The 22,485-nt window shown below is 43.9% G+C and overlaps 1 protein-coding gene across 6 annotated transcripts in view; it reads right to left on the reverse strand.

Annotated features, from left to right (window-relative positions):
• The window catches only part of BMAL1 (basic helix-loop-helix ARNT like 1), a 47,889-nt gene extending 32,020 nt beyond the window's left edge, over nt 1–15,869 (reverse strand). For 2 of the 6 annotated variants that reach the window (XM_063397897.1, XM_063397892.1), the window contains exon 1: nt 15,698–15,763. The gene's annotated coding sequence lies outside the window, so the exon portion shown is untranslated. Of the gene's footprint in view, nt 1–6,602; nt 6,823–15,581 lie in introns of those variants that run through there. The other 4 variants (XM_063397894.1, XM_063397893.1, XM_063397895.1 and 1 more) reach the window with 4 other exon arrangements.
• Nucleotides 15,870–22,485: the final 6,616 nt, after the last annotated feature.

A 22,485-nucleotide genomic window follows, 5' to 3' on the forward strand; every position in this document is an offset into this window, starting at 1 on the left:
AGTTCTTTTTGATTTCACACAAAATCAGCTGTCAAACACAAATGCATCACATCCATGTGAATGTCCACATTTCTTCCTTCAGACTGTCCTAGAGGCTCAACTTAATTTTTGCTCTCCTGCACTACCAGTGCTTTTTGGATAAGGGGGCACCACAGCTTTTTGTTAAGTGTACAAGTAGGAATCTGGTAAAAAAAAAATGAATCCAGAGAATGTACAAAGACGGCATAGCTACTGTATATGTTAAAGTTTGTGTGGAAACAAAATTACAACTCTAAAGTTATTGACAACTTTCCAGTTTTGAGAAAACCTCTCCCCACACATGCATCTGCAAATAGCTGCAGCTGCCTCCCTGTGGAGCCCCTCTGTTGGTGGAACAACAATAAATACTGACATAAATAAGCTCAGCGGCTTCCTCTCCTGAAGAAGTCACACTATTTGCCAGTTAAATCCAAATGAAACTAGCGAAACCCTGACACTGCAACAATTTAGCACTTGCTAAATTGTTTTATGGAAAACACCTAAAGAAACACACACCAAAAAAGGATACACATAATTTTCAGTCTGGATCAATGCTTCTCAGAGGTAACACCATCACCATACCTGAAATCCAGGTTTTTAAAGGAGGGATTTGCTGCTGAGAAAGGCAGCCTTTCTCACTCTGGGGCATTATTCCACACTCCGCCCTGCGGAGAGAGCCACACAAAGCAGCTGGAAGTGCAGCCACAGGGAACACTGAGAAGTAGGGCAAGCTCCCAAGGCCCCCCAGGCCAGCACTAATATTGACACAGCACATTAGGAGCAGAGTTGCTGTGGCTGACAAGTCCCTGCCCAGCCAAAGCAGTGCTTAGGACTGCTACTGAGCAAGGCAAGGGATGGCAGGACTGTGAAACCACAGTGACAGCCCAAAGAAGTCCTTTAGCAGGACATTAAACTTAAATGTCTCACTGCACCATGTACTCAACACTTAACTGAAAGCTCCTGGCTTCTAGTACAGCACTAGCTACTTTTTATGCTTCCTTCTCTCTTCCGAGGATAAACTGGAATTTCTGTGCAATGTGACATGTTCAAGGTGAGCCCCAAGCACCCTACAATGTGAACATCACTAAAGCCAGAATTTTGAATGGTTTTGGTTTTGAGGTTTTGTAATTACAGCACTCAAACTAAGACTTGATGGAGCAAATCAAGTGGTAGTTTAAGGAAAAATCATCAGAATACGACTTGGAGAAAGCTGTATTTGTCTAGCTCAGGATAAGCAAAAAATACTGCTGAAAACCTCACAGCAAAGTTTCACAGAACAGCTGATAGAACACCTTAGTGCCAAAGGGATGGCTTTACCTCCTTTTTTATTCTCTTGTCACTCTTCCCCCAGATTTCCCTTCCAGTACTCCAGCAGAGACTTTTATAAAGTCCCCAGAGCCTGCCTGAACCGTGTGTTAAATTCATCAGGCTGAACAATAACCTGAGAAAAAACACAATCTTCTGGGGGCTCAGAAATCTCAGCTGCCTTGCTGAAAGGTCAGATGATACCCAGAAGCAGCTCAAAGCAAGGGGAAGAGACATGGCAGAGAAGGGGAAGAAATGTCCCGTCCAACTACAGGAAGCAGTTAAAATATCCCTGTTACAGCCTTTCTGCACTTTCAAGATATCTTCAGCAGTCCCACAGGATTTGTTTTCAACACCCAAACCCCTCCTTGGTTTGAGCAAGACAAGGTGTGCTGAAACCTTTCCACTGATCCATATCTGCACTGTGACATTTTCTCTGCTCTTTTGTGAATGACAAGCTATGAATATACAGACACAGTAGAGGAGTATTTCCATCCACCCTGCAGTCACTGCTGCAGTGGGAGTACAAGCTTTATTTTCCTGAGAAAAGCCTACAGCAATAGGACAGCCCTTTAGAGAAATGGCTGATACAACATATTCCTTTTTTGTGCCCCTGCACATTCATGCTGGTGTTGAGAACCACCAGGTTTCCAAACCTGTGACATTCACCAGCCAGAGATACAGCTGGATACAATCCTCAGACTTGCATTTTCCAGACAGGCTTTTAAATCCATGATTTCTAATTTAAATCAGCAGTCAAGTTTGAATGCGTACTTTTACACTACAACTGAAAGTGAAGTTTTAAAATAGCTGCTGTATTTGGAACAAAGACTCATGTTCCCAAATCATGACAGCCTTTATAAAGGCAGAGGAAAGATTAGGAAGCACCAGCAGTTCACTTAATGGGGTCCTTATTGCTATGCAGACATTTCAACCACTACAAAAATTAAAAATAATGGAAATGCAAGTGGAGAAGAACAGTGTGTAATAGACACACATATACAAAAAAATAAGAGATAAAAATCCTGCTGAGACCAAACATGGGCAACTGAGGAAGAAAACCTGTTCAGAAAAAGCACAACAAACCACAGCCACCCACCCCAGAAAAAGACTCTTCATAAAACTGAAGGCTGCATGCTTGATTTTTTTTAAATGATTTCTCATCCTTGACTCAAAGATCCATCCACACAACAACCTCCTAATCAAGAAGGGATGCAACACAGAGCAAAGGGACTGTGACATCTGACTAACACTTGCAACCAGAAGTTTTTCCAACCCATTGTTTTAATTCCAAAAGAGAACATTCCACGACCTACGCAGTCTGATCCCAGTGGACCTAGGAAGGATCACTAGACAGTTCACATTCCTCCTCAAAAAAGCACAAGTAGATTTACATGATTTTATTTCTGCAAGTAGCAGCCTTGTGCCAAATATTAATAATGCAGTCCCTTAGTTACCACTTACAAATGCTCATAATTATTTACAGCTCCTGAACAGAGGATGGCTTGGATATCATCCAAGAAATCCACAGCAATTACATTTATTAGAAAATGGAAAACTTTCTACTTTCACTCAGTAGAACAATAGAGGCAATGAGTTCTGCTTAAGGAACAATGAAATAAGCTGGTCCTCTTCAGTTTAGAAAAGTGGCAGGACCAAGACCTACAAACTCATCAAATGTCACAGGGACATCAAACGAATCTTGGCTGAAAGGCTCAAAACAACACAGCCCTTCACATGAGGTGGAAGGCTGCAGAAACTCTCTGCCAGATAACAGGAGGCCTAGAAGCTCATGTGGTTTGCACAGAGAGGCAGGACCAGCTCACAGGAAGGGATTCTGCTGAGGGTTACCACCACATGTGGCATGTGAAGCCCCTGAGCTGAAAATAACTGTGGGCCCTAATCCTATTCTTCATCAGGAGCAACTCACAGCCCTGCTGGAGACACTACAGCAACTTTATGGGTCTTCTTATGGCGCACAATGGTCTCTCTTGCCTTCATTTGTTATCAGTAAAAGAACATTACCTCCATTTCTAAGTATTCAGGAAAAGCTTCTATTTACAAGTATGATATACATGGAATACTCATAGGGAAAGTGTGAAATACACCACATCCTCAAAAAACCCTTCCAGGTCAACTCTGTTTTAGGTTAACTCACTTGGAGTTATCACCCTACCACCACTCAGCACCAGGTGGAACATTTGAACTGAATCATAGGCATTACAAGTTTAGCAGAACAGTTTGTAAAAGCTTAGCTTATCAGAAAAAACCCAGTCTAACACACGAAGCCAAGTTTATATGCTCAGTGTCTGCTTTTGTAAGTGGAATTTCAAATCCAGTTTGAACAGCTGAAATCCTCTGCAGCACCCAGAAACAACAGCACTGAGCAAGGAACCACATAAAAGTCAGCAGGCACAAACCACCCAAGGCAAACTCTGGAATGGCAGGCACAGGCTCACCTTGCTGAGCACTGCAGTCCATACACACTGCCCCACTCACCTCAAACCTCTCCTGCAGTACCAGATCTTTCCTATCATTAAGCAGAGCTCTCGATTCTCCTTATAAAAAAGGCCAAAGGAGGCACTAAAGTAGGCAAACTGTTACTGATCATAGAATCATTAAGGTTGGAAAAGACCTCCAAGATCATCAAGCCCAACCTTTGACCTTTGATTACACACAGGAAAAACCCAACCAGACAAACATGCTTAGAACAGAAAGAATCACATATTTCAGAGGATCAGGTACTAAACAATAGATACAAAGAGTTCTGGCTTTTTTTAGAGTCCTACTTTTCTGAAATGTTCACTTCAATCCCATGCACTATTGTGTCCTGACTTGAACAGAGAAATACATACACTTTTTGGATGTGTGTTTTCTTCAGTCACTCATCTGGTGCTCAACTGAAACGCTTTCTCATCTGTTAAAGTCCCTTCAGCTCTCTCCAAAGGTTCTGTCTCCTCTTCCACATGCATTGAATTTATTTGCTGTCCCTAAAAGTAAAAGCTTAAATTTATATTCTCTAAATTCTGAAGTAACTGAATAAATACAAAATATTTACTCTGAGTAACTTAACTGACAAATGTAAAGGTATTTTCATTATCTTCATGTTAAATCACTCCATCTTTGTTTTCCTAAATATGAGTATCAGCTCCTCAAGCTTCTTTCCCTCCAGTATCAGTGCTTGAAATTTTTACCTTATAGCAAATCACTAGTATTAAAGCTTGATATTCTTATTCCAAAATAAAGAGGCATTATATCTTCATCTGTTTAATTATTAGAATTACAGACCAAAAGTGATGTTTGCTTTGCATTTTAGTTTTGCTGAACAAGACTCATGGGTATTACATTTTTTGTATGCTTTAGAGAATAACAACATGAGAACCCCCTGTAGTATTTTTAACCTTTTGACTCGTTTTGCTGCAAGAGTCTCTGTAGTCCCCTTCTCTCTGCTCCAAGTCTCTCTGGCCCTTCCTGTCCTTCTCAGCCTGGTAAAAGCTGTATGTCCTTGCACTTCCTTCTGCTCAAACACAGAGTACAGATAAGCAGGCAGGTTTTATCTCCACACTGATACCAGACTCATTCATATCTCTTCCCCTGCACAATCGTGTTCTGCTCTCCTCTGCTGCAACAGGAGGCAACCTCATCTACTATTTTATAGGACACAGTGATATGCTGTAATTCAGGTCAAAGTTTACTTGACAAAGATATCCTGGAAGAATTGATGTGTTGTAAGAATCCCTTACCCGCCTCCCACCTTTTCTGTTCTAAAGCTTAGTTGTTCTTGTTCCTAGCTTCCAACTTTTCTAGCCTGAATTTCACTAAGGCGCCTATCTGCTATTAAACCTCATTTCATTTTTTCCTACCAGATAACATTATCAGCTCATTGACTGAAGCATTAATCCAGTGAATTGCTTTTTCCTCCTTTAAGTAAGTTTAGTTGTGCTCCTTTCATCTGACACTCTGAATTTATGTTTGCAAAACGGTTCATTCCTTGAACTCCTCTCAGTTTTCTACTCACACTTTATCAAGCCCAGGAAAGTATTAAAGTTATGACACAATTAACATCCTACACAGATCAGCCTACCTTTGAGTCCAGCTCGATATCACTGTTTGCCAAGGCACAGATTCTTTTGTGCACCTCTCTAACACTGCCCTGGGAACTGCCAGTCAATAAAATCCTTCCAGCCTCAGTCACTTCCTCTTGGAAGTGTGACATCCAGAAACAGGACTGGCTGCTAGTTAGAAAGGGCACACGTATTTCTCAAGCAAGCCAAGTGGAAATTGCCAGAATCAATGCCACTGACTAATCCTTGCTCACCTCACACACAGTAACTATGAATCAGTCTGATAGTTTATTTAATACAGGGCCAGGTGGATTTCCACTGTGCAGCACACACTCCTCTTTGGGAGATTCAGGTGACAGAATTCACATCATTTCACTAGTTAAGAAGTTGAAAATCTAACCTTTTAACCCTTTATAACTGCAAGAGCTTTTAACCTCCTGGCTCCAGCATTCAGCTGGGTACTCCCATACAGAACTGGTGCTTACCTAACCCCACACTGAATTGTTCAGAGATCCAAAACAGATTAAACCTAATCCTGTAAAGATGTAATTTTTAAAAAAGCTACAAGTCTGAGTAGATGACAGTAAGGTGATTCAGAAGTCAAACAGATACCAGCACAGCACAATGGAGGGGAGAGACTATGAGCTCACCAGTGAGTGCCCATTTAACTCCCCTTGCAAACACATCTGAACGTGGGAGCACCCAGGCCAGCTCTCAAAGGGAGACCACTGCACAAGTAACCCTACAAAGCCTCCAGGGTAACAGAAGCCTTCAAGAAACACTCTGATATGTATCCATTTCGTTTGTGAGCTGCTACTTTGGATAAATTTGCTCCTGTTCTAGAAGGCTGTTTTATCAACACCCAAGTGAGATCCGTCTCCCATCCACAGTCAAGAAAGAACCTGGATGAATGTGTCTTAGGTTAGGTTTTTTGATAAACACTGCTCAGTGTTGGGATGGCCCGTGGAACCATCAAATCAAACTGCACTGGGATGACCGATGCCTACAGCCTGAGCGGTGGGAACATGCAAACTGTGAAGATAAAAGCAGAGCACAGCAACACAAGGAACCACCAGGAACTAAGTGACTGGCCCTTTGAAAGGTGGAAAACAAGGAAAAGCTCGCATGTGGAAATGATCGGGATGAGGACACTTCTGGAAGGATGAGTGGAAAATACAGAACTACACTGGGAGCAATGACTGAAGAGAAACTCACCCGCTGCTGCCAAACAAAGGCTCGGCCAAATTCCGTCATAGGGAGGAGTTACAGGGGATACACTGGGCTGTATTTAGAGGTGAAAACCTAACCCTTCACTGCAACATGCAACGAGGTCTGCTGGAAAGGGCAACCAAAGTTAGCTGCACTTATCCCACATGCCTCTCCTTTAAGCTAGTGCCTCAAGATTCTTCCAGGTGTCGGAAGGGCAGGGAAGTTTCTTTTTCTGCTTCCTGCAAGCCTTTGAAATCCACTCGCCAGCCACTCCTCCAGGCAAACCTGAGAAGCTGCACCAGTGTTATTCTGTGACCTGGTTGCCAACACAGCATCGCTCCAAAACAGCGGCACCGCCACAAAACACACACGCACCAAAGAGCAAACAAAGCGCTCGCACAGCCCAGACAAGGGGACACAGAGCCACACACAGGCCGTTCTAAGGGTGAATTCCTGAGCGTCTGTGTCTGCAAATAGAGTCAGAGAGCAGCTAAGACACCACTGACCAGGTTTTCCAAAGTCACCAAACAAAATTCAACAGAAAAATGGAAAAATAGGTTTCATTGACAAGTAACACAAACCAGTACTTTTCCAGGTTTGTCAAGGGGCACCATCATTCCAGTGTGTTTGGGGCTGCAGGAAACCACCAAACCACAGAAATATCCTAAAACTGGAGGACGAGTGATCAAATATTTGTTTTAAAAAATAAGAAGGATGCACCTGAAATGTGTGCCAAAGAAAGTAGATTACACAAGTGTTACAGCACACCATGAATGAATCCATGGAGCCTTAAGCACTTGCCTGAGCAAATCCTGTTCTAAAAGGCATGTTCATTTTGTCTATAAAGCAGCAAGAACTCTGCAATACTAATTTAAGCACTTAAAGGAACTTAAAAATCTTAAAATGTTGATTAATGATCATCAATATGATACAACACTATGAGATACCAATAGGGCACTTTTTGCTCACTTTTTTGTGACATGGAAGATTTTTTCTTAGTTCTGCTCCTTTCAAAGGTGTGCAACTGTTTGGTCTTTATTACTGTTCATATGCTCTAGGGAAAAAATAAGTCAACTTTAAGTAGAAGGCATGGATTCTCCTGTTATCCACTGGGTTAAACTTTGTCTTACATTTCATTTATATTCCAAATTAAGTTCAAAAATTTTAGTAAATCTCTTTAATAAGGACACAAGTCTTAGAAAGTTTCTCATGCTGCTGAACACAAGAACACTTCTCCTGAACAGCTATTTGATAAGAACATCAAGAACAAACCACGGTGCCAATATTTCTCCAAACGGAAGCCTGGGTAGGTTTTAGAAAGCTTTACTTCTCGAAAACAGAACATTTAAACCAACTGGCAGCAAGATGAGATCTAAGCCAAGTTTGAGAATCATCCTTAAACAGCAATTCAATTTTTTTTTCAAACAGGCAGGTCCCCCCCTCAAAGGCAGCAGAGGTGTGCACAATCAATTTAGTTCAAACCATGTATTGTCTTGGAAAAAAAATCTTCTTCCCCTCAGTCTCTTTCCTATATTCCATTTCCTCCAGACTTCCTAGCAAGTTTAACTGGAGACATTGCTGAGTCTCAGCCAATTTTACATAAATTATCAGTTTGACAACAACTTGGACACGTAAGTGTTGAGCTCTGGCAAAGTCAGGTGACGGTGGTGAATGAGCTCCTGAGAGATTTGCGTATCTGAAACACTTCTATATTTGTTCATCTGGAAACCCAGAGGCACATGGGCCAGCGAGGGGAAAGGGGAAAGAGTCAGAGCTCTGCCTGAGTTACTCTTCTCTTGTTATAAAAGATAATTTTTTAAAAATGGCACAATAAATACGGAAAAGCTCCACTGTATAGCTCCAGAGATGAAAGTAAGAAGTTGCTTGTTTTTCTGGGTTTCAGTGCCAAAGCCAGATTTTTTCATCAAATTTTTATGTAGATTTATGAAAGAAATGACCCAACAGAGCTGAATCCAAAAATACTCTGTCACAAAGTCTCTTCTTCCACATGAAGGTTGCAGTGTAACACATTTCAAACAGCACTCTTCACACTTCCTGCCTTCTCCCACCTCTCCTTCAGGAATACTCACGTTGTGAGCTGCTTCCTAACCCACAAAAGCAGAAATGTTTATCCAGCCACAAGTTGTGTGGCATCAGCAATCTCAAATCGCTCTTCTGGGTTAAATCCTCAGCTCTGAGACCCAGCAGACTCTCAGGCCAGGATCTTTGCCCGAACACAAACATCACCACGGAGCAGAGGGACAGGAGACACGGATGGAAATTCTTGGCCAAGAAAGGGTTGGGGCACTGATGGAGGCTACACTGTCCATGGCAACCTAGTTCAAATGATCATCAAAGCTGCTGTCCAAACTCATCCAGCTGTCCATTGGTGATGCAAAGGACTCAAGTCTCATTATAAACCAAACTGCTGGGCACCAAAACCAGGATTTTGTCCTGTCAAAGTACCAGAGCACAGCCCTGATGATCCTGCCCTGAGCAGTGGCATGTTTTCCACATGTTCCTTGAAAATAATGACAAAAGCATAGGAGTAAGACAAATAAAGAGCCACTCCAGCTCAGAAAATAAAGCAGGCATTTGCTATGGAAGAGTATCGTGGTCAAGTCAGATAAATGAGGACAGGAATTACCTCATTCAACAAATAATGCCAAGTACAGTAATTGAGATCTCATTATTGCCAGCTGGGATACCTTAAACAGAGTGAACTAGATTTTAAAAATGCAGTAATAGGGAAATTCCCATCTTTCTTCAGACTGTCTCCTGGCCAGACACACTGACCAAGCTGCACATGTCTCTGATGGAGAAAAATGTATTTACATAAACCTCCTAAAACTCCTAGCAGAAGTGAAACAGAAAATCCCAACACGAACACAAACTAGCATAAACTCTTCTATCTGCCTTTCTGTTTAAAATAAGAATATCCAATTGCTGGACTTGTATTTCTAAAGTACAAATAACTTCTAGTACTTCTCGAATTTGGACCCAAACTGCATAGAAAGCATTTGACAACATTTTGAACAGATTGTTCTTTAATTACAGCACACTTCCAGCAATTCTAATGTTTTATGTGAAAAGTTCTTGTAAGAAGTCACTGAACCTGACTTGACAGGTTTCTAAAATAAATTACAACATTCAGAGGCTGGTTTGGTCATTGCAGTGAAAATATATTTTAAAATTAGAAAAAAAAATAAAAAGAATAAACTATAAAAATAGAAAGAAAACAACACTGTTTGTAGCAGAAACTTCCAAGCCACAGTAAATTTGATATAGATTAAAACCACAGTAAAAAGTTACTCCAGGGCAGCAAATTTGCCTAATATCCTGGGGCTTTATTGGATTGATATGGAAAAAAAAGCAATTCCAGGCATCAGAGCCTTCTAAGACCACAAATATATGTAAATTTATGAATTTGGGCCATATCCTGGCGATAACACACAAATATTCTTGAGTATGTTGAGGGCACAGTGTTGATACCGACTTTTTTCCATTAACTCATTGTGAATTAATTTATCAATAACAAACCAATTTGCAAACGCAAATGCCAAGATTATGTGAAACGCCTTGGCAACAAAACACTGGGAAAGGGAACAGAGGAATAAATGGGCCTCCTGTTTCTTAGTCAACAATTCTAGAACATCAAACTGGAAACCCCAACGTGGTCAAGACAAGGTTAAAAAAACATAAACCTCCAAAACAAACATCTGATTTTTTCTGCAATCTATTCTAGACCACAGATTCTATCCCTGAAAAATGACCAGGCCATTCAAGTCTATGGGCAAAATAAATATTATTTTCCAAGGTTATATGAAAATTAATAAGCCAGTAGCCAAAGTGCACCAGAAAGCCCCAAACTCAAGGACATTTAAAATACAATTATCAGAGGTCCTTGAGTGAAAGATAAAAATATCAGTAGAACTCAAACCAAAGCCAACCTGCTGCCACTCTCAACGATTACAATGCACATAACAGAAAGGATGAAAGTTTTGATATTTTAATAGATTGTTTTGCTTCAAAATGGGACAGAAGTCCTAAATTTCGTAACACTCCAAGAAAACTCCACAGATAACAAAGAAATCCATTCATAATAAGTTAAGGAAAAGAAAACCAAACTAATCCAAGGAAAGTATAAAATAGGAGCTTTAAAGACAGAAAAAATATTCTTGAAAAAAAATAGGAGAAAAGGTAAAATAAAAATTTATTTTCTCCTGTTTTTTTCTAGGAAGTAACTTTTCCTTCTGACTTCTCCAGATAAATTTTCTGCAGTACAGCATTATTTAGCAATTTCTACCAGTCTTTTGATTTTGTCCATTTTGGCCAGGCAAATTATAAAAGGCAAGGGCACTTTAAGGAAGTTTCCATGATAAAAAGAACTTGAGATCAATAATAATAATAATTTCTGAGCTCTCTGGTAGTCTTACTTCATTCACCCTTCAAAACCTAAATCAATCCCAAGTGGATAATAAAAACTTTGGAGTTTTCTGAGTAGTACTGTATCAAGAATACATCCAATCTTTAAAATACATGGATTCCATCCACTTATTTTTCAGCAGACACAGAAAGGAATGAAGGCAAAAGGCTGCAACTGAACGAGGACCTAAGAGTTACCATAAAATGCCTTCCTAGGAAAGTGATTTCAGAGACATGGTGCCAAAAGATGCTGCCTAGGAATCACCAAACCTCCTTCCCAGTGCTACAGCAACTGCCCATGGGAAGATGGATTTCCATCCCAGCCACACAGGGAACAACTAAGGATTTAGCAATGTATCTGCTGCCCTTCCCAGGCGCCAGTAAAGTGCCTTGTACCTGTGGAAAACAGAACCCACCAACACCTGCAAGGAAAACTCAGCCAAAACCACCCCAAAACTACAGCATCTGCCTCAGCTGCTCACACTCATGAATGGGCCCCTTGAAGTCAGCAGAGAACATCAACACCTCGGGCCCCAAGAAGCGTGGCTTGTTAGCTGTCCCCTCCAAAGGGCTGCCAAGGAGATCTGCTGCTCCCTGAGCAGCCCACTGGCACCATTCCTGCACAGCCAACCCAGTAAACTGCAGCACAGCTCCAGCACGGGGCCACAAGCTGCTCTGACATCAGCAGCTGACCCAGAAGTGCATCTGACACAGCAGACATTGAGTAACAGCTTCTCAAATGGCAGCAGACTGAAAAGGTTACAAATTCTCCACGTGCTGCCTAAGAAATACCTTTTTGCAGCTGCAAAGGAGAAAGTGTGACCTGAAGAGAGAGAGAGGAAAGATGAATCCTTGCAGGCATGGGTCCTCAAACAATCCTGTACCTTACACATGAAGAACCCATTATCAGCCGGTTCTTGAATGGAATTAAACTATAAACCAAGGACTTGAGCATCAGCTAAAATAAATTTGAAATAATACCAAACACAACTACCAATCTTCTTTGGGGCAAAGACTGAAATGTCAGACAATTGTTTTTTAATATTCCAGACTAACAAAGCCTGAAGATGCTGTTTTGATCTGCGTTCTTCTGCAGAACGGATTAAAAAAGAAATTACATTTCTCAACATCTGGTGAAAGATCAGGTTTCCAAGGAGATGAAGTCTGGGCCTTAGATAAGTAGCCTTACTGCATTTTCCCAACGAACTGAGGTAAAAAAGGCAGGTGCAATATGCAGTTAATGGCAGAGAGTTACCTCAATATCCACTCCATTCAATGTGCAGCTCAATTTGATAGACATCACAGGTCAACCAACAAAGTCCAGAGTCCTTAAATACAAATAAAACCAACTGGATAGTCACAACTGAGATTTCTTCCTCACGCACAAAAAAATCGTCAAAACTTAAATAGGCTTTCTAAATAACTCAATACACCAACTTTTAGAGAGAAAAGCCTTCTGATTTTTTCAGTGCATCATTTTTCTGCTTCAATGTCTTGAGTTTCAATTGTGTAACACCCGAGAATCAGTCTGGATTGTATCTGACCAAAGCTGGAACATATTTCTTACTGCAGTGCAAGACCACCCCACCCATGTAGATATGTACACACACCCCAGAGGCAGAGCAGTTCTTTGCTCTCCTTCATCCATCACCAATCTACTGCCCAAAAATCTATCTGCAGCAGCTCTCAGAGACGCTGAAAGACCCACACTGAGAGCTCTTTCACCAGGTTTGAAAATGCCATCAACCGCCTCATTTGCATCTTCAAGCACCTCCAAAACACAGACCATAATTTCTGTGGGTTGATCAAGCAGAACTTTTAATAACCAAATTTCAAAAGTTGGTAACTAAGTTCTATTTAGCATCATCCAGTCAGCTACTGCATTTATCAAAACCAATTATTTCAGGCTGAAGCTCTCAAAATATGATGACAGCCAAAAATTAAAGTTTCAAAACATGTTCAATGGATCAAAGTAAATAGAGAAAGCTTAAATATTGCATTCTGTAAACTTAGTGAGAAGCAAAACGCTACACAAGATTAAAAATATATATTTATTTTGGGCTTCTCTTTGCAGTCATTTGCATATGATATGCCTTTATACAGCTTTTATTGAAGACAACTAACTTCAGAGAACTTCCGAACACTTGGGGATACAGGCAGCTGTCTTTTCCTGCTTTTCTGCCCTTTTTTTAGAAACAGAACTATGGTCAAAACTGATGATAAAGGTAATAATGAAAACCATGCAGGTTACAGGACTGAAACAGAAAGTCACTACAGGATGCAAAAAATTTACTTTGTTTCACTTTACAATAATGTATTCCTTCAGGTTTTCCTGTAGCTCCTGTCAAAGTATAACAACACAGGCAATGGGTCCCATGCTGAAAACAGCTTAAATTATATTTGAACATGAAAACAGCACCTCTGTACTCATGTAAATAAATAAGCAGCATGTCTCCTAGTATTTCCAACATCCTTGATGTAATTCCCTCGGAAAACCTGCCTTCCTCACCTGCAGTTCTCACAGGGCTCAGCTTTGCCATCAGTCTTGCACAGCATCAAAGAACTGTGCATAACTCTGAGCTCCACCAAACAAATCCAAAGAATGCTCTCTGTTCTTATTCCTGGTTGCCCAAAAGAATCCTTGAGAGCAGGTACTCGAAGAGAAAAACAAATCTCCTTTAAAGTCCCCCTACAAACATCACCCTCCTAACACATCCCCAGCCAAGGGTCCCCAAACACAGCAGGTCTCTTGGGAGCACGTGGTGACAGGGATGTGGCAGCAGGCCCTAATTCCAGCTCTGGCTTTGTGGAATCCCAGCTCCAGCCACCCAAGCCAAGCAGCTTTCTTCACGTTCTCTGTGGTGCTTCTCTCTTGCCCACTCCCCCAGGGAGCTTCTTTTACAGCGCTTGCCCCACACACCACAGCTGGCATCCAAAGTGACAATGGAAATGCACAGTGTGGAGGAGGATACGGGATAAGACAGCATAAAACCCCATTGAAATGATGTGGCTGTATATTATTTTACACACTCAACTTCTACAAGCAGGGATAAAACCCCACGAATGGTCATGAGAAGCACAAACCCACAGAAGTCAGGAGGAGCAAAGCCTTTCTCCTTAATAAGCAGCTGTGGTTTTGAGTAACCAGAGAGAGGTCTGTAGTTCCTGATGCTTCAAAGAGCTATTTACATTTGCATATTCCTGGAGGATACAAAACATACATTCTGAAGAGGGCAGAGTTTAACCTCAGCCTTCTGCAAGGCCTTTTACAGAGACAGTTAGACAGAATTAATACTTAATTGGAACAAACACTCTCTCTACTCTCCCTTACAGACTTAGCAGCAGCCTGTGTCTTAGCAGTCCCTCACGTTTAAAAAGCCCCTTTGATAAAAGATAAACAGGAAAGACAGGTACTTTAAATACGAGCATGTTAAAAAAAAAAAAAAAAAAAAGAAAGAAACGCAGTATTTTGAATATTGAAGTTACAGAATAATAATAAAAAAAATTCTACTTAAAGACTGAATTTTGAAAAGAAATTAGACCACGCTCTGCAGCTGACCCTTTCCACCTCACATACTAAGGAAATACTTTAGAATTCCCGTAGGCATATGTGCTCCCAAGGCAAGAAAACACACCTACTTGTTCCTTCACCGTTGTTTTTCAAGTACGAAAATCTTCCCAAAACTGTTATAATCGAGGCACTGGAGTAACAGGAACCTCAGCAACTAAAAATGCAAAGCGATTCCCCTGCCTCCCCAAGCGCAAAACCCTGGTGTCGGGAAGCCACCTTGGTGTTCCCGGCGTGTTACGTTCACTGCTGGAGGAAAACCTCCCTTCCCCTTGCGACAGGCAAGGCGCGCACAGGTGGCGGACAGGGCACCGGGAGGGCTGCTCGGGATGAGGGGGATTCCCAGGGAAACACCCCCGGCAGGTGCCCGGGAGGCTCCGTGAGGGGAGCCCCCGGCCGCGGGCTGGCACCCGCCCGGGACCGGCCCCCGTGCCACACGAACCGGGGATTCCCAAGTACCGCCATCCTCCTGGGCTGCCACACGGGGCCTCCCCGACCCCGGAGTGCCCGGCGGAGACCCCGGGCCCCTCTCGGGCAGGGCCGCTCCCGCGGCCGGGGAAGGGACACCGACCCTCTGTGAGAGCCGCCCGAGCTCCGCGCCCCTGAGGTGGGCTCGCACCAGGGAGGGGACACAGCCCGGCACACCTCCCCACCCCCGGACCGCCCCTGCCCTCCGCGGGACCCCGGCCCGGCTCTGCCCGCGGGCCCGGGCCCGCCTGCCGGCCCCGTTCCCCCGGCGCTGCCACACCGCCGGGCCAGCCCGCCCCGGGGCCGCTCCGTAACGGGAGCCCCGCCGCGGTCCCGGCTCCCGGAGACACAGCCCGGCAGCGCCGCCGGGGGGTCCCATCGCCGCCATCTCCCGGTCCGGGCCCCCCTCCGCCGCCCCTCGGCCCCTCCCGGGGCTCCCGCGGGCGGCGGCTCCGCCGGGGCCGCGCTCCCCCCCGGCCCCCCCCGCCCCTCAGCGCCCCCCGCCCGCCGGCCCTGGCGCTCACCGCGGCTCCGCGCGCCCCTCGCCGCGCCGCGCCCGGCCGAAGGGAGGGCGGGCGGGGGTCGCGGCCCCCCGGCAGCGCCGCACGCCCGGCGCAGGCAGCCCCCGTCCCTGACCTACTTTCCGCCTGGCTTGCCACCCGACGGCGCACCACTAACCTACTTTCCAGCCAATGGCACCCTCCCCCGGCCCCGCACCGGACGCGCCCGCCCGCCAACGGGAGAGCGGCTCCGCGCCCGCCTCGCCCAATGGGCGGCCGCCGAGCGGGCAACGCCCGCCCCCCCGAGCGCCGGCAAATCCCCGGGCGGCCCCGCGGCGCCGGCCAATCGGGAGCGCGGCTGAGGGCCCTGGCCCGCCTCCCGCCAGGGGGCGGGGCTGGGGGGGCGCCGTCGGGACCCGGATGTGGCGGTGGCGGCGGGGTCGGTGAGGGTTCGGGCGGCCGTGGCTGTGGCCGTGGGGGGGAGGGCGCGGCCTTGCCCGCGCTTCTCGTTCCGGCGGCACCGCCCGCGGTCCCGCCCGGTCCCCGCCCCGCCGCTGGGGCTCTCCCGAACAGCCGCGTCACCGCCTCGTCATCGCCGTGTGACGTCAGCCGCGGCTGTGACGTCACGCGGCGAGGTGTGAAAGTGATGGCGGCGCTGCCCCAGCGCGACCGCCCTGCCCCGGCCTCGTCTCCTTCCTTCCCGCGGGCGGCGAGGCCCCGGCCCGGCCCTGGACACCGCCGCGGTGCCGCAGGGAGCCGGTGCCGTGGTGCGACCACCCATCATCCGCCTTTAGCGTCAGCCCTGGGCTCAGCACACGGGCCCTCTGCCCTCGAGCCGCCCTGTCGGAGCGTCACCATCGTGTCCCTCAGCCCGCCGCCACCTCGGCCGCGTCCCCCGCAGGGTCCCGGTGCGGCGGGGCCCCGCGGCTCCCGCCTGGCGCCTGCCGGGGAGTCCCCGGTGTGTCACACAGCGCTCCTCTGAGCCCTCGGCCTCCGGCTCGGCTCGGAGGGACGCGTGCGGAGCTGGCACAGTGTCCCTGTCGCTGCTGCTCCATCGCTCCCGGCGCCGTCACACAGCGTGTGGTGCTCACAGCATCACCTTCGGCGTGCGCGAAAAGGCCAGCGGAGGAATGTGGTAAAGCCATCCACCGCACCATGTTCCGGTCTAAATTTAGACGATCCACACAGCGGCATAGAGGGCATGTGTTGCAAGAACATAATCACAGTTTAGCTGCTTTCAAATGCAAACATTTGCTAAACGTGATTGCGTGATCGCCGCATCCGATTATCATTGCCACATGCTAATTGTCTGAACATTTCCTGTCCTGCGATGCCACGTCCCAGAGGTTTGGTTTACGTTTCCCAGGGTGACAGCACCGGGGACGCGCGGATTGCAGCAGGGTTGCGTCACGGCGTGCCTGTGCTTATCCCGATCCACCACGGCAGGACGCGGGCTCAGCCCGGGACAGCGCGAACAGCTCGTTTCCACCCAATCGCCTGGGGACTGAACACAGGCAACAAGTGGCCCCTGCTGGATACAAACTCCCTGTTCACATCAGGATACTCCTTCTCGGGAGAAACCCTCCGGCACAACGAGTTCAGTGGAATACCGTGCATTAGCGGGGTGGAAATGTACACCCTGAAGAGAGACGAGAAGATGCGTCCTTTTATCTCCTGCAAAATGGTGCTGGTTTGGTTTGTTTTAGCGCACAGAAGTGATGGAGGTGGAGAAGTCTCCTTGACTACTTCTTTCAACTCAGCCTTTGTAGTTTTGCTCATTGTTTCTACCCATCTGTAGAAATAATCTTCCTTATGGACTCAATCACACACTGTCTATTTTAATGAGCCCGGTGCCTGTGGTGGGGAATGATGCCAGGAGTAATGATCTTTAGCTATTTCTGTAGGAGAGCAGCTTAGCAGGCCATATGTCAGATTTCCCAGTGAGCGATTGTTTTGAGTTGTTTTTACACCGTAGTTTCTATTCATGAGATATTAAAGCAAATAACAGCATCTGGTTAATCAAATTCCAAATTTCACCATATGATGATATATATCAGTCCTCTTCTATGACTTCCCTGGAAATAGATTGTCAGGGAATTTCTACCTGTAGCTGAATCAGGTATCTTACACCTTGACATTTCAGAGGTGAGGAGCTAAGAAGTGACAGTTTTAAATTTGACAAGACCTGAGTTCAGCTCCTGACACCAAAAAAAGTTTGCACCACCCTTCTTCCACACTCAAGAGACAAAAAGGCAAACAGGAGAGGTGAGGCTTGACCAAAGGTAGAGCATTTTCTCCTTGCAAGGTACATGAGGGAGCACTTGAAGTAGAGCACCCCACAAACCGTGGGAGCTGCTGGGCAGACCAGCTCAGCTCTGTGCACACCTCAGGCCACTGTGCACTGGCGTGTCTGATACAAAAGCAAAAACATTTCCTCATCCAGACAACCCTCACCTGATTAATTGTCAGATTTTATGCTTTTTCTCTCTAAGAATGTAGTCAATTAGATCTCAGGCAGAACCTTAACTGCCCCCTTAGCTATGTTAACATGTTAAGGGTCACACCACGTTTAAACACCAAAATTTACACTCATTTTTGGCTTAAAATGTCAATTTAAAAGCAAGAAGAGGGTGTGCTGTGTGGCAATTGTACTGAAAATTATGGTTTATGAATAGAATACTGGAAAAAGTAGCTCGTGTTCCAGCTGATTTTTTTTTCACTGTATTCACTTTTGAATGCTACAGTAAAAACTTTCCAGGTCTTAAGATTTTGATTTTGTGTCAAGTAGAGTGGCAGATATGATCTCCATTAAATGCAGCCTACTTAAGGTATGATAAGGCCGTATCAGTGGTTTCACTTTACAATCTGCAAGTTTTTAAGTCTAGATAACCATTTCCCTGCGGAAAAAGGAACCTGGTTTCTCAGCTGATAACCCAAAAACTGATAGGTTTTTAAAATTTTGTTTTGTTTTTGGGCAGGGGTTGCCTTCAAGCAGTCTTGATATATCTCTGGAACACCCACAGATATTCAGAAGTAACCAGCCAAATTAGTTCTTTGATATTTTAGTTCTGTTTTCTCTCACACATGATTCATGACCCCAGTTAGAGATACAGAGGACACAGATCTCTGAATCTTTGGAGGGTGATATTTTTGTGAAATGGTTAGGAGATAGAATTATATGTGTTTATTTTTTTAATGTCTTCCAAAATATGTGCAAGATAGGATATCTATTTTACCACCTAGCTGTGGATCCAACTGTTCTAGAGCATTTTAACCAGCTGCTGTTTGTTTATAGGTTTTCAATAAATAGCCAATATTAACGACCTGTCTTACCCTTTTATCCAACCTCTTCCTCCACTTGTCTCTAGACATACAAGCTGTGATCTTAACCTACAGCAGGAGAAGTCAAAGCTCACAGAAAGTTATCGAGACTTAATAATTTGAATATCTGGATTTCTTGTTCTGTCTGTACATTAAAAACCCCAGAGATCACTGAGCCCTATTCCTGAGCCTGTTACAGAGTTGGTGCCTTGCTTCAGCCCAGTTGTGAGGGCAGAAGAAACTGCAAACTGTGGCTTGGATTGTTTGCAGACTGATGCAAAAAATCTCACAGTGGGGACCTGTTGCCTGTAGTCTGTCACAGCTCCTGTGTGGCTGGCTCAGACCTCTTCAAAATAAAGGTTTTATCAAAAGAAGCTATTGCAGACTCATTCTTTTCCCAGTTCATCATATTCTTGAGTTATTACAAAACCTAAGCCAGGGGAATATTAGTTTTTTCTGCTTTTGTTTGTATAAACAAACTTGCTGCTTTAAAGGGTGCACCTCCTACCACCATGTTTCCACATTTGAGCATTAATTCCATAAATATAAAGCAATAACTTGACTTTTTCATGTGCCTGATTCCTTCTGAGCTTTTTAAAACCCATTCTTCCTCCTCCTGGCCTTTATCCTAATTTAAAGGGCTAAAACCTTGTTTCAGGCAAAAAGAGAAGAATCTCATCCAATCCATTGATTTCAGCCCCGTGGTCTCTGAGAACAGCAATTAATATTCAGAGACTCAATAGGAACTCCCAGAAGTTGGCAATCCACTGTCTGGCACATAGCAGGAACCGGAAGAAGAATCTGATGAGAAAAATCAGGCTCAAGCCTGGGAATTAAGAAATTCTAAGTGCTTCTTTGCAATATATTTTCAATTTTTACAGAAGGTTCAGGACAAGGAAATTCTGTCTTTATCTGCATTTGACCTTAATGAAGGTTAAAGAACTTCAGAGGTTTTACTTCATGGAGTTGAGTTTGTATTTCAGAGTCTGGAAGTCTAAACTTGAAGAAGATGTGGTAAATTGAAAATATGTTAAGGGAATTTTATTGAATATAATATTTTAACTTGAAAATTCTAAAAGGCTACAGCCTTTTCAAATAACAGCATTTTTTTTCCCTCTGGGATTTTATTAAAATGTTTCCTAGAGTTTTATTTATCATTTTTGTTGATAAAAAAATCAGTATTCATTCTTGGAGTAATTTTGAGTTAACACCATATTTACTGCTTACGTTTTTTTAATGCATCCTATAGAAACCTCGAGTTAGCTGGTGAGATAGTCTTCCCTCCCTTCACAAAAAATAATAAAGAATTCTAGAAGCCATTTTGTTAGAAGAGAATTGGGTCAAAGACACTCTTAAAAATTGCTGAGAGTGTTTCTTCAGGATTTACTGAGGACTCCAAAATTCAGGGTAGAGTTTTGATGCCTTTTCTTGGTAGGGGTCTTACAATTTTGTAAATTCTATTAAACAACAAAGCTTTTGCTTTTGGTACTGAAATAAACAGAGAATGGATTTCAACCAGCCTCAATTTCCTTGTTCTAAAGAATAAATAAGAAGCAGAAACAGTTGAACAGAAAAGTATAGCTGGGATTGTAAATGTCATTTAAATAGTATTTTGTTTTTTAACTAAACAGTCACAGACTGTATTAATTAAGTATAATATCCTCCCTTTTGCAGATTGGAAAAACAGGCCTGTAGATTAATGAGTCGGTCAGGATTACACCCACATATTAAGCCACAATTAGAACTGGAGCAACTCATGGAAGCCTTCTAAAGAGTTTGGGGAGCCACTCAGAACCTCTGCTTGGTTTTCCATATCAGTTACACAAAACATTTTACTTTCACAAGGAAATCGTCAAGCTTAGGGCATATTTTAAAAAGAAGCTTTGCAAGCTGTAAAAGCTAGGGGCTTGATCCTCTTTTTAGTTAGTGCTGAAAACTCTAATAGGAGTTTAAGAATCCATGGTGGGAGGATGGATTTCCAGATTGACAGGGACAGTGACTTTATTTTTTGGTGTTTCATCTTGTAAACACACTAGACCTTATTCTGGAGTGTTTACTTCATTCTTACACGGTCAAAATTCAGCATTGGTTTCATGCTTGTTCCATCAGGCCTCTGCAGTGAGGTCTGCAAGTTCTCAGGGTTAAACACATGTCATAGGTTGTTCTTCCCCTCAGAATGACACCTTTGTGTCCAGGGTTTCAAGATTAAGATGCTTTCAAAGCCAAAGAGTGGCTGTAGACAGGAAAAAGGGAAAGACCAATGAATCTTCCAAATGTTTCATGCTAAGCTACGACTTCTCCGTTGTCTATTAATTAAGCAGTCTATTAATACTGCTTTGGTACATACTAATGTTAGACAAAAACCAGTTTTGTTGCTAGAGAAAAAGCTGCTATTTAAAAACCAGAGCAAAAGCAGACTCATTCTGAGGCTTATGAGTATATCAACCAGTAGGTGTGCCTGGAGTGTTGTAAATGGGAAAGGTGGGAGGACTCTGTCTTGTTATTAGAACATGTAGAAAGACAGGAAGTACTTAGGGAAGGTTTCCCTCTTGTTCTGAGTTCCAGGAAAGTTATTCAGCCAAACATGTGAATCACAAAGCAGACTGGAAGGGAGTTTCTGTGTGGCATGAAAATAACAATCTTGGAGCCTGAGAAGTGAAACAGAGCGGTGCTTTTGTTCCGCTGCAGATTTTTCGTGGAAAATAGCAACCCCATGAAGATCTGACAATGAAATGTCTTAGTGCATGAAATGTGAAGTTTATATAAGAGAGAGTGTCTTACTCATCTGCTGCTCTATTTTAAGCCCTGCTCAGCATGAGGACTTTCATTTTGTGATCTATTTGGACAGCAGCTGGTACATTAAGAGTTTTACGTTAGCTGACATCTTTACAGTCTAAAGGATACTTAACATAATCCTGTAAAACCTATTCTCATATTTGTGCTCAGTCACTCATATTTCATCTCAGTGTCTTGTCGTTCCCCATGGACATGTTCTGTCCATTTCCTGTTAAAAAATGGTCAGTGTATCAACAGCATTAAAGGGATGTTTTGTGGTGATGTGATCAAAAAAAATATATACAGCATATGTCATAAAATGGATGTGCCATTTCAGTGACTGCAAAAGGCAATGAAAAAGAATCCATAGTAACATATGTTGGGGATAAATTCCAGCAACTAGCACAAATAACAGAAAAGATGGTATGGATTAATAATTATATACAAAGATGAGCTACATGCATGATTTGGATTCACTTGGAAATATTTACATCGTGGAAGGATGAAGTGGATGCCAAGTTGCAATCTAATTCCAAAATCCAACAATTATCAAGTAGTTTGCCTCTTGCCATAAAGTCCTAGGGCTTTATCTATCTGTTCAGGCAAAAAGAAGAGTCTTTTCCATCTTTGTAGCTTTCAAATCCCAGTCAGCTCTAAACACATGACAAAATAGTCCTGAGAGAAGCTAAAGTTATCTGTTCCTGGAGATGCTTGGGAAAAAGACTGATGAGGAGAAAGGACAAAATCAGGCGCTGTTGAGGGGTGGCAGGCACTGGACCCTCAGCACAGCATGCAGTGGAGCTCCCTTGCAATGTTTTTCCCCGAATCCCAC

The sequence above is a fragment of the Prinia subflava genome, chromosome 5 (assembly GCF_021018805.1).
Source record: "Prinia subflava isolate CZ2003 ecotype Zambia chromosome 5, Cam_Psub_1.2, whole genome shotgun sequence".
Classification (NCBI taxonomy): Eukaryota; Metazoa; Chordata; class Aves; order Passeriformes; family Cisticolidae; genus Prinia; species Prinia subflava.